Genomic DNA, 9214 nt, shown 5'->3' on the forward strand with positions numbered 1-9214 from the left:
ATTCTGAAAACTTTCTAAGTAGAAGCTGTGACAAAGGAAGAAACTGAATGTATCCTCTGTATGTTTTTAATAGGTTTCTCCATAACAGATACATCCATGGTTATGCCTATGCTTCATGCAACAATGCAAATGAAATAAGTTTAATCACAAAAAAATACACCAGATATTATTTCAAGGTGATGTCACTTTTTGTAGCTGTCACTGGCAGATTTTTCAAGAAAGACCTTCAGAAAGAGCAAAAGCCTGGAAAGCAGCAAGAATCAAAGGCTGGTAACATTAGGGCACTCGCTGTTGGGAAAAGAAGAATAAGAATTACTGTAATAAGAATATTTAATTATTCTTATTAGTTTTGCTCTATCTCTTACATGTTGGTTGTAATATGCATAATTTTTTTTACTACAGATTTTACAAAAGATAAAATGTGTATTCACAAGGCTCAGGACAGTAGGTTGGGAGCATCTTCTGAATGTTTGTGTTTGTATATGTGTATATGTATAACTTTTATGTGCATGAACTACATGGAATTACAAAATAATTAAACAAACCATGAAGAAACTGAAAGGTATCACCTTACTGAAGTCTCCTATCTTAGGAGATACATGTTTCCTTTATTTAGAAGAAGATAACGTGTTCTGTTCCTTCATCTGATTTTGTGTGTGTACGTACAGACGAGATGAGATTTCTATACTGGGCAGATGGATACATTGTATTACATCTGAATAAAAGTCTTTTGAAACATTTTGCAAAAAAAGTGCAGAGCTGCGTTCTCTCTTGTTGTCAGATATATTTGTGGCTTCATTTCATGGACTGAAATGACTGACTCACTGAGACTTTGGCCTCAAGTCCAGGTGTGAAGAAAGTAAGATTTCACGGGTGCCTCTCCCTGCTCCCACATTTTCTTTATGCTACGCATAAGCTGAATTCAGCCCCTCAGAAGGTAGTGGCCACGCACCCAGACCTACTCTCAGAGAGGTGCTCCTACATCCCTTCTGCATGGCATAGCTAAGAAGACTCCTGCCTAAGTGAACTGCAAAATCACCTTTACATTTGACAGCAGAATAACACCTCCCGACAAGCTGGAAATTCTGGGTAATCACATGCTACGTCTGGGTTGACCAGCAGTTACATGATTTTGACTGTCGCAAAGCCTTGTTCTCCTAATTATTCATGCTGCAGATGTGGTCAGAACATGCTACACCCACCTCTCAGCGTACTTCCTCGGAACCTCTTTATTGAAGCAGGCAAGAAAAAGTGTGATATATATCCTGAACTCTCTCCAGTGTAATGTTGGGATGTATAGGATGCAGTTAAAGTGACCATTCGAACTGAGAAGCTTGGAAGTGTTCTGGTTCATGTTTTGGCCCAGCCTCTCCATCCCTCCCTCCTTTCAGGTTTGCTTTCCCCAAGTAGCAGGTTTGCAGCCAGGTTTGCATGCTTTCCCCAAGCAGCATCTCCTGCTGCTAATCCTGGAGGCCAAGTAGTGACCTGGATTGGCCATGGATCTAAGCCTATCAGATATTTTTATGTTCTTCTGCTAAAAAGTTATGGAAACTGCTGTAGCAAGGTAGATTAGACTAAGTATTCTGTGTAATATAATTTTAAGACAACCTTGTGTGAAAGACTTAAAAGATACTATCTACTACATGGTTGTTTCCCTCCTCAACAAAAAGAAGCTTCCAAAAGTTATATTACAACCGAAAACCCTCCCGCACTCTTTCAATTTACTTCTGGATTTAGCTCTAGGTCCAATGTTCCTCTCTCTGGTTGCTCACTTTTCCCTCTTAGTGAGCTGAGACAATATAATAAATTATAATACAGCAAGATTCAGAGCAATTTAAATTCAGAAATAGGTCTGGAAATAACATACTGTACTAACATGCTAGGTGATTTTTCAAGCTGAAGGAATAATATATAACTGGTCCATAATGCAAGGCTGAAAATTTCATGTTCAGCAGAAGAGAAATCTGAGGGACAGTAACACTGAAGTACTTTAAAGGCTGTTGCTTCTCCTGGATACAGAGTTACAAAACAGAATGAAAAACAGTGGAATGACATTTCTGTGATACTTTCCAAATATAAAACAAGTGATAGAACCTAAGGTAAAATACCTGTGTGAGAGGTCCTGATGGAACACAATGCTTTTCCCCTTTGAAACTATACATGTAAGAGCAAAAAGCTTTTCAAGTGTAACCTTTTTAAAAGGGCCTCTTAATTTCAGAAGCTCAGTACATGCAAAGAAGTGTTGCCAATGTAAACACATTTTCTCCAATATAAAAGCCAAATGGAAAATTATTCACATAAAACTCAAATAAATCACCAGCGTTCACATTTACTACTACTATTTGAGAGGCTCATTTTTCTCTGAAATTTTTATATGTACATATACTTGTGTGATTGAACATATGTACATATACATAGCTATTTGTGCATAACTGAAAGTAGGGATCATCTATTTTTGTATTAATGTCTGAATAGTAGCGAAACAAAGTTATCCCACCATGACTTGAGAATTGTGTGTTTCAGTCGACTGGTGATAAATCACAAATTTATCTCTCTTTTTCTCTTAAACACACTTATTCATTTTTCTCAGTTTAAAAATACATATATTTCAAATCTATTTAAGTTAAAGATCTTGAAAACAAAATTGTGCAAAAGGGAGACCAGGATTTTGTGTTTAGAAGAGAGTAAGGATATATCTGATTTTTAGGAACACTAGGAATTTTGCAGCAGTTTGGTGGAAGGACAGAAGGATGAAGCAAGGGATATAATGTAATACAAGCCATACTGGTTATTACCCTAATTAATGTGAAGATACTAGATGTACATAAGAAAATACAGAATATTCTTAGTGTATTTGTTGGAGAATGTAGAAGGTGAACAAGGAGAGGACCAAAGACAACTATTATAAAGTAGAAAAAGAATGTTTTACATTGACCAATAATTTTAAAGCTTAGCAATTATATTCTTAAAGAATAGCAAGGAAATATAAATAGTGCCCTTACTAAATCACTGCCTACAATTCTTTATATTGGAAAATAAAATGCCAGAGGCATAAACTGACTGAGGTCAGAAGAGACCTCTGGAAGTCATTGGGTCCAGCCTCCTGCTCACAACAGGACCCACTTAGATTGCTTGGACCACATACAGTGAAGTTCTAAATATCTCCAGTGACAGATATTCCACAATTTATTTGGACAACCCATTTGAAAATCATCTCTGTGAATTAAAGATTCCTTACATATAATCAGAATTTCTCTTGGTCCAGCTTCTGTCCATTTCCTCCTCTTCTCTTGCTGTGCACCTCTGAGAAGAGTCCAGCTCCATCTTCTCTCCACACCCTTGTAGGTAGTTGCAGAGAGCCATAAGGTCTCCTTTGACCTTGTTCTTCTCCAGGCTGAACAGGCCCAGCCCTCATAGAATCATAGAATCATAGATCATAGAATCGCTTTGGTTGGAAAAGACCTTTAAGATCATCGAGTCCAACCTTTAACCTAACCCTGCCACCCGACCACTAAACCATGTCCCTAAGCACCTCATCTATCCTTCTTTTAAATACCTCCAAGGATGGGGACTCTACCACCTCCCTGGGCAGCCCATTCCAGAGCCTGACAACCCTTTCAGTGAAGAAGTTTTTCCTAATATCTAACCTAAACCTGCCCTGGCGCAGCTTCAAACCATTCCCCCTCGTCCTATCATCTGTTACCAGGGAGAAGAGGCCGACCCCCTCCTCACTACAGCCTCCTTTCAGGTAGCTGTAGAGGGCGATCAGGTCTCCCCTCAGCCTCCTCTTCTCCAGACTAAACAACCCCAGTTCCCTCAGCCGTTCCTCGTATGACTTGTGCTCCAGACCCCTCACCAGCTTGGTTGCTCTCCTCTGGACATGCTCCAGCAATGCAACAAAAAAAAAAAAATTGTGCAGGGGATGAGCCTCGCCCTGGGAAAACCACCTGCCTGATCATGGTGTCTCCCCTGCCAGGTAAGTATGCCCTCCGTCCTGTGTCCTGAGCTGTAGCCTGATTAGCTAAGGTGGCCTCCCTGTTCCAGTACATCCATGTCCTTTCCATACTGGGGACCCCAAAACTACACACAGTATTGAAGATACAGACTCACATATGCTGAATACATTGAAGCAACCACTTTTTTCAACCTGTTGGATGCACTTTTGCTAGTACAGCCCAAGTGGCTTTATTTAAAACTGCTTTCTAGCTCTACAGATGTTGAGGGTTCTGCCTTCTCAGATTCAGGACCCTGCATTTGCTTTTATTAAACTTTATGAGGTTCCTGTCAGCCCATTTCTGCAATCTGTTGAGTACTCTATGAATAGAAGCCCTGCACTCCAGTTTATCAGGTGTTTCCCCTATAATTTGGTATCATCTATGAATACTCTCTTAAAAAAATCAGTGAAATTAGTTTATTTTAGTTTAATAAAACTAACTGATCCATTATCTTTTTAATGAATATACATTGCTGTTGTTTTGGATATTCAGGTGCTGCAACAAGGAACTCAACATAACTTTTCAGTTGTGGAGGTCATGTAATGTTACTGGTAAATATGTCCATGAAGAAATCATGGCAATTTATGCTACTAAAAAGAAAAAAAAATCCAGTCCAAAACTCAAGCACCTAGAAGAGGAAGTTCTCAAATGCTTAGGGAATCAAGCAGCATCATGCAGGATGTGAAAAACTTAGATTCAGTTCAGCCCTCTGCATGAATGGTTTCAAACTCACATCTCACACTTCTAAATGCTTGCCCTTAACTTTAAACTAACATAAAAGGGCTCACTCAATGTCTCATGTTGACACTGTTCCACGGCATATACTCAATAAATATTTACTGGAGAGAGGCGGTCCACGTGTTCCCATCTCCTGGGAGAGTATCTTAGATAGAAGGCTGGAGGGCTATTCTTGTTCTCCATCTCAATGACATTTTGAGCATTTTATCTAATCTAAAGTGGAACAGTGTCAACAGGAAAGGTTGAAATAAGTTTCCCAAGAATATCTTGTAGCCTAACTGTTCACATCTTTGTCCAGTTCAGAATGGGGATTGAAACAGCATAAATAACCTTGCAGGTAAATTACCCAATCATCAGGAGTATTTTCAAGTGTCTCCCTCAATCTCTCTGCCTGCAGTAACTTTTTATAAATTACTTAAACACAAGTTGAGATAACATATAATAGAATGACTCTGTTACCTGACAGTTGGGATATTTTGTACGCTGAGAGACTACTATTCAAACCTCCTTGGGCAAAGGAAGAACTGAGCTGCTGAGCAGGACATTTTATAGTGCACATGTTGTCACAGTTAAGAAAAAAACAGAGATATTAAAGTTTGAAATCAATTCCTTTTTAGAAAAATAAATTATCATGTATAAACCATATGCTCCCTGAAAAAAAGTTTTTGTCATATATTTACTGTCAGAACATAAACCTGTCATACAAATGTTTTTCTATAGGTGTAAGCGCCTCATACCCAATTACTTCACATCATGAAGTTAGATTTACTCTGCCTCACGCAAGAAGCTAGAACTGTATTTCTTGACCAGAAATATTTTCAGTTTCAGTCTTAAACTGGCACCTTAGAACTTTTTCTGGATTGATGGCCTTGCAAATTGAATGATTACAGGAGATTCTGAAAGGGAAACAAACCTCCAAAAGAAACTTTGCGGCTGTTGTGTACTCTATCATTTCTGAAAAAGGCCTTGGAGTTTTCCATGCCTCTCGTGTTATTAGCAGTACCAGATTGGTGGTTTTGTCTGCAAGCCAGACTATAAATCATCATCAGTGTTAGGCATAATATTCACTATTAATGCCTTGTTTTGCCTACTGAAATGTCTTTTTGTGCTTATTTTCTCTTGATCCTTGGCATTCTGCTGACCATCAATCAAAAGAACAAGTTGGACATTCCTCTCTGTCTTGCCTCAGTGAACCCCTGATTTTCTTGACCATTAACCACTCCGTGGAATGTACATTTACTGTTGCCATCTTTAAGCCCCCATATTCTCCTCTCCAAGTTATGGTCCTTTCCTGGCACCAGGTTGCAAAGCGATATTTCCCATATACTGAATGAAGAGCATGTCATAGGCTGTTTGACATGGTCTGGGAGCCCACAGAAAACCACTGATGCACAACCCACTTTTATTCCACAGGCCTGTGGGAGCCTAGAGGGTTAAGAAGCCTTTCTGCTAGGCCGAACACACCACCTCACACTCACAAAACAAATATTCCTGCCTTTACTGTTTAATAGGTTTCATATTCATGCAGAAAAGGATTGTAAACTGATGTTTATCTAAAGATATATCTTGAGAAAAGTTTTCTTGAAATGTGCGAGTAAGCTTGATTTCATGCACCAGCTGTTCTCTTTCTTTAGAAAAATGCAGTGTTTACTGGAGTGAAGAACAGTCAGCATTCATTATTCAGGAGCAAGGAAGTTTGACTTTTTCTTGAGCTTCTGCAAAATCCTTCAAAGGGAAGGAAAAGGAAAATAGTTCAACACAAGTTCAGTGGTTGAATAATTTGCAGTGATATTTCCCAGAAGGCTGCTAATTCAAAGACTTTCTTTTATAAAATAGATTTGTCAATAGGCCACTTTCCCTTATTGGACTGCTCGGTTTTCATGGGCTGAAAGCTAATACGTTTTCTTATATTGCTCTGAGAAAGGGAAAATACATGCACATACTATGTCAGCCTGCAGCATAATCTTAGTCATGTTTCTTCATCACTAAAGCGAGTTATTGAATTTGCTAGGTAAGAGGTTGCAAAAAGTTTCACAGATTCACTGTTCAAAGCATTCTAACTTATGATATTTACTTTTCCATACACTATCAATTCAGATACAGTAATTCTGACAAAGATTTGAACCTTGATGCTAAATGTAGTCTGTATGGTTATGTGATTCTTTACATGTAGATTTTATTACAGTATTGCAGGCTAAGGAATTGATTTTCATATGTAATTGGTTTGGCATGATGTAGGTAACAGCCATACCCCTTCCAGTACTAGAAGAGGCTTGGCACCTCTCTTACTCAGAAAGATCATATTTCTAACTATCCAGTGAAGTGCAACGTAGCTAAAAAATAATTGAATTATGTCAAAACAACAGATGAAATGAATTAGAATTGAGAACTGCAATAACTTTTTGGTCACATGCTAACACTAGAGAGGGAAGCTGGACAATGAACTGGGTGAGTTACCATTACCCAGTGTTGCAGTTTATACATCTACTATCTGACGACCAGACATAGTGGTACCTTCTAGATGCTTTGTTCCAGTTCAGCAATGCAAAGTAGCCATATACCTGGATTAGCCAACCTGTAAAGCCAAGTTTATGACTTCTTTGTGTTGATAGAAATATCAGCAGCAGCTGTCATGTAGCTATGAGTCTGATCTGTACCTTCTAGACCTTTGCCACTCACATTTTGTGATTTAAGGAAATAACAGAAGTATGTGTGTGTAACTCTATGAGAAAAATCTTGTATATGCTTGCACCAGATGTTAAACATTCATTCTTGAATTAACCCGTATACAAAAGTCCATATATGGCCATAGTGGGTTGTAATTTAGAGTTGGATTTCTATCTCCCAAATGTAGATATCTAAGTGTTGAACTCTGAGCTCATCTCCCTAGGTTTCCTGTGTAGTGAGTGAAGAAAAATTAGTAGGGATTGTTCTTATATCTCTTTCTATTTTATCATGAGGTGAATTGCCTTTTAGAGTTGCCTATTATGGGGAACCTACATAAATTTGTTCAAACTTAAATTTCTAATTTTTAGGTATCTAATGTTTAGATACTTATCCTTAGTTTCTTATGACTTGCACCCTTACTAAACAGAAAAACCATTAAATGGCCAGTACTAAGTTGGATCAATGACAAGGTCTTCTTGCAAGAGGAAACATTTTATGCCACAAGATTTTTCTGTTTGCTTCTCTTTGTTCCTTACTGAGCACATTTCATCCATGAAAGGGGTAGAGGAATTCCTAGTCCCTTCATCTCAATTTGAATCGGTCCTACTGAGAACAAGACCAACAGTTCAATTCCTAACAGGTTATAAATCATAGCTGAGAATCAGTAAGTTGTACATATCCTGCTCTTCTTATATGGATATACTTCTTTAAAGGCTTGATATATTTTTTTTAATATAGATAATATCCTTTTCCTCCTTCATCATATTTTCCTTACATGGTGACTCATACTGTCCTGCTCTAAAAGTACTGTTTTCAGTGGTAATGTGATAAAAACCAACTCTCATATTTTTAAAAGTTATATTAATAACAGGACACAAAAGAATGACCTAAATTCTCTTCATACATACAGAGTTTTGTCATCATTAATAAAGAAAGTTTATTTCTACAAATTACATTTTCTTTTAAATCCAACTTAATAGGAGAAAGTTGACTTTTATTAAAGATCCTGTTTTTCTTTTGAGGCTAGGAAAGACCATACTAATAAAATTTCCATGAACAACTAAGCAAACTTACTTCCATATAAACCAGATGTATATTCTTTCTTATACCATAGATTTGTTGAGCTATTTGCATGTAGACAAAAGATTAAACTAGCCAAATTATGTAGCATTTACTTTTGTTTCTTTTTCCATTACATGAAGTAAAGTTAGTGAAAAAAAAAGTGCTCATTTAAGAAAGCCTCTTCTGTTTCTTTAGTTTTCTGAAGAAAAGATCTTGCTAAAGAGAAATAAACCATATACACCAAGCATATCCTTTGTTGCCTGAATGCAGATGCTCCATGGGACTCAGTTCTTAATACTTTTTTGTTATGTACATACATATATATATATATTTTCCCCCAACTAGTTAATTTAAAAAAAGAAGGCAAAAGTGAAAAATGAAAAGTAATTTTGTCAGTCTCAAGATGAAAACTGTCATATAGTCTTAGCTCTGAGAGTGCTTTGGTAGATCTACACTATAAAAGATATCCACTCAGAAAACAATCTGTGGTTCTCATGCCAGAAAGGGTAGATCATCCACACTGCTCAGTGATAGTCCCTTATAGAACAGACTGACTGTGTTTTAGAATCATAGAATCATAGAATCATAGAATCATAGAATCATAGAATCATAGAATCATAGAATCATAGAATCATAGAATCATAGAATCATAGAATCATAGAATCATAGAATCATAGAATCATAGAATCATAGAATCATAGAATCATAGAATCATAGAATCATAGAATCATAGAATCATAGAATCATAGAAT

The 9214-nt window shown here is 37.3% G+C and overlaps 1 pseudogene; it reads right to left on the reverse strand.

The window, feature by feature from the left end:
• Positions 1-3879: 3879 nt before the first annotated feature.
• LOC118452823 lies at positions 3880-3984 on the reverse strand (annotated as a pseudogene).
• Between the last annotated feature and the right edge of the window lie 5230 nt (positions 3985-9214).

Source organism: Egretta garzetta, unplaced genomic scaffold, assembly GCF_000687185.1.
Source record: "Egretta garzetta isolate BGI_Z169 unplaced genomic scaffold, ASM68718v1 scaffold808, whole genome shotgun sequence".
Classification (NCBI taxonomy): Eukaryota; Metazoa; Chordata; class Aves; order Pelecaniformes; family Ardeidae; genus Egretta; species Egretta garzetta.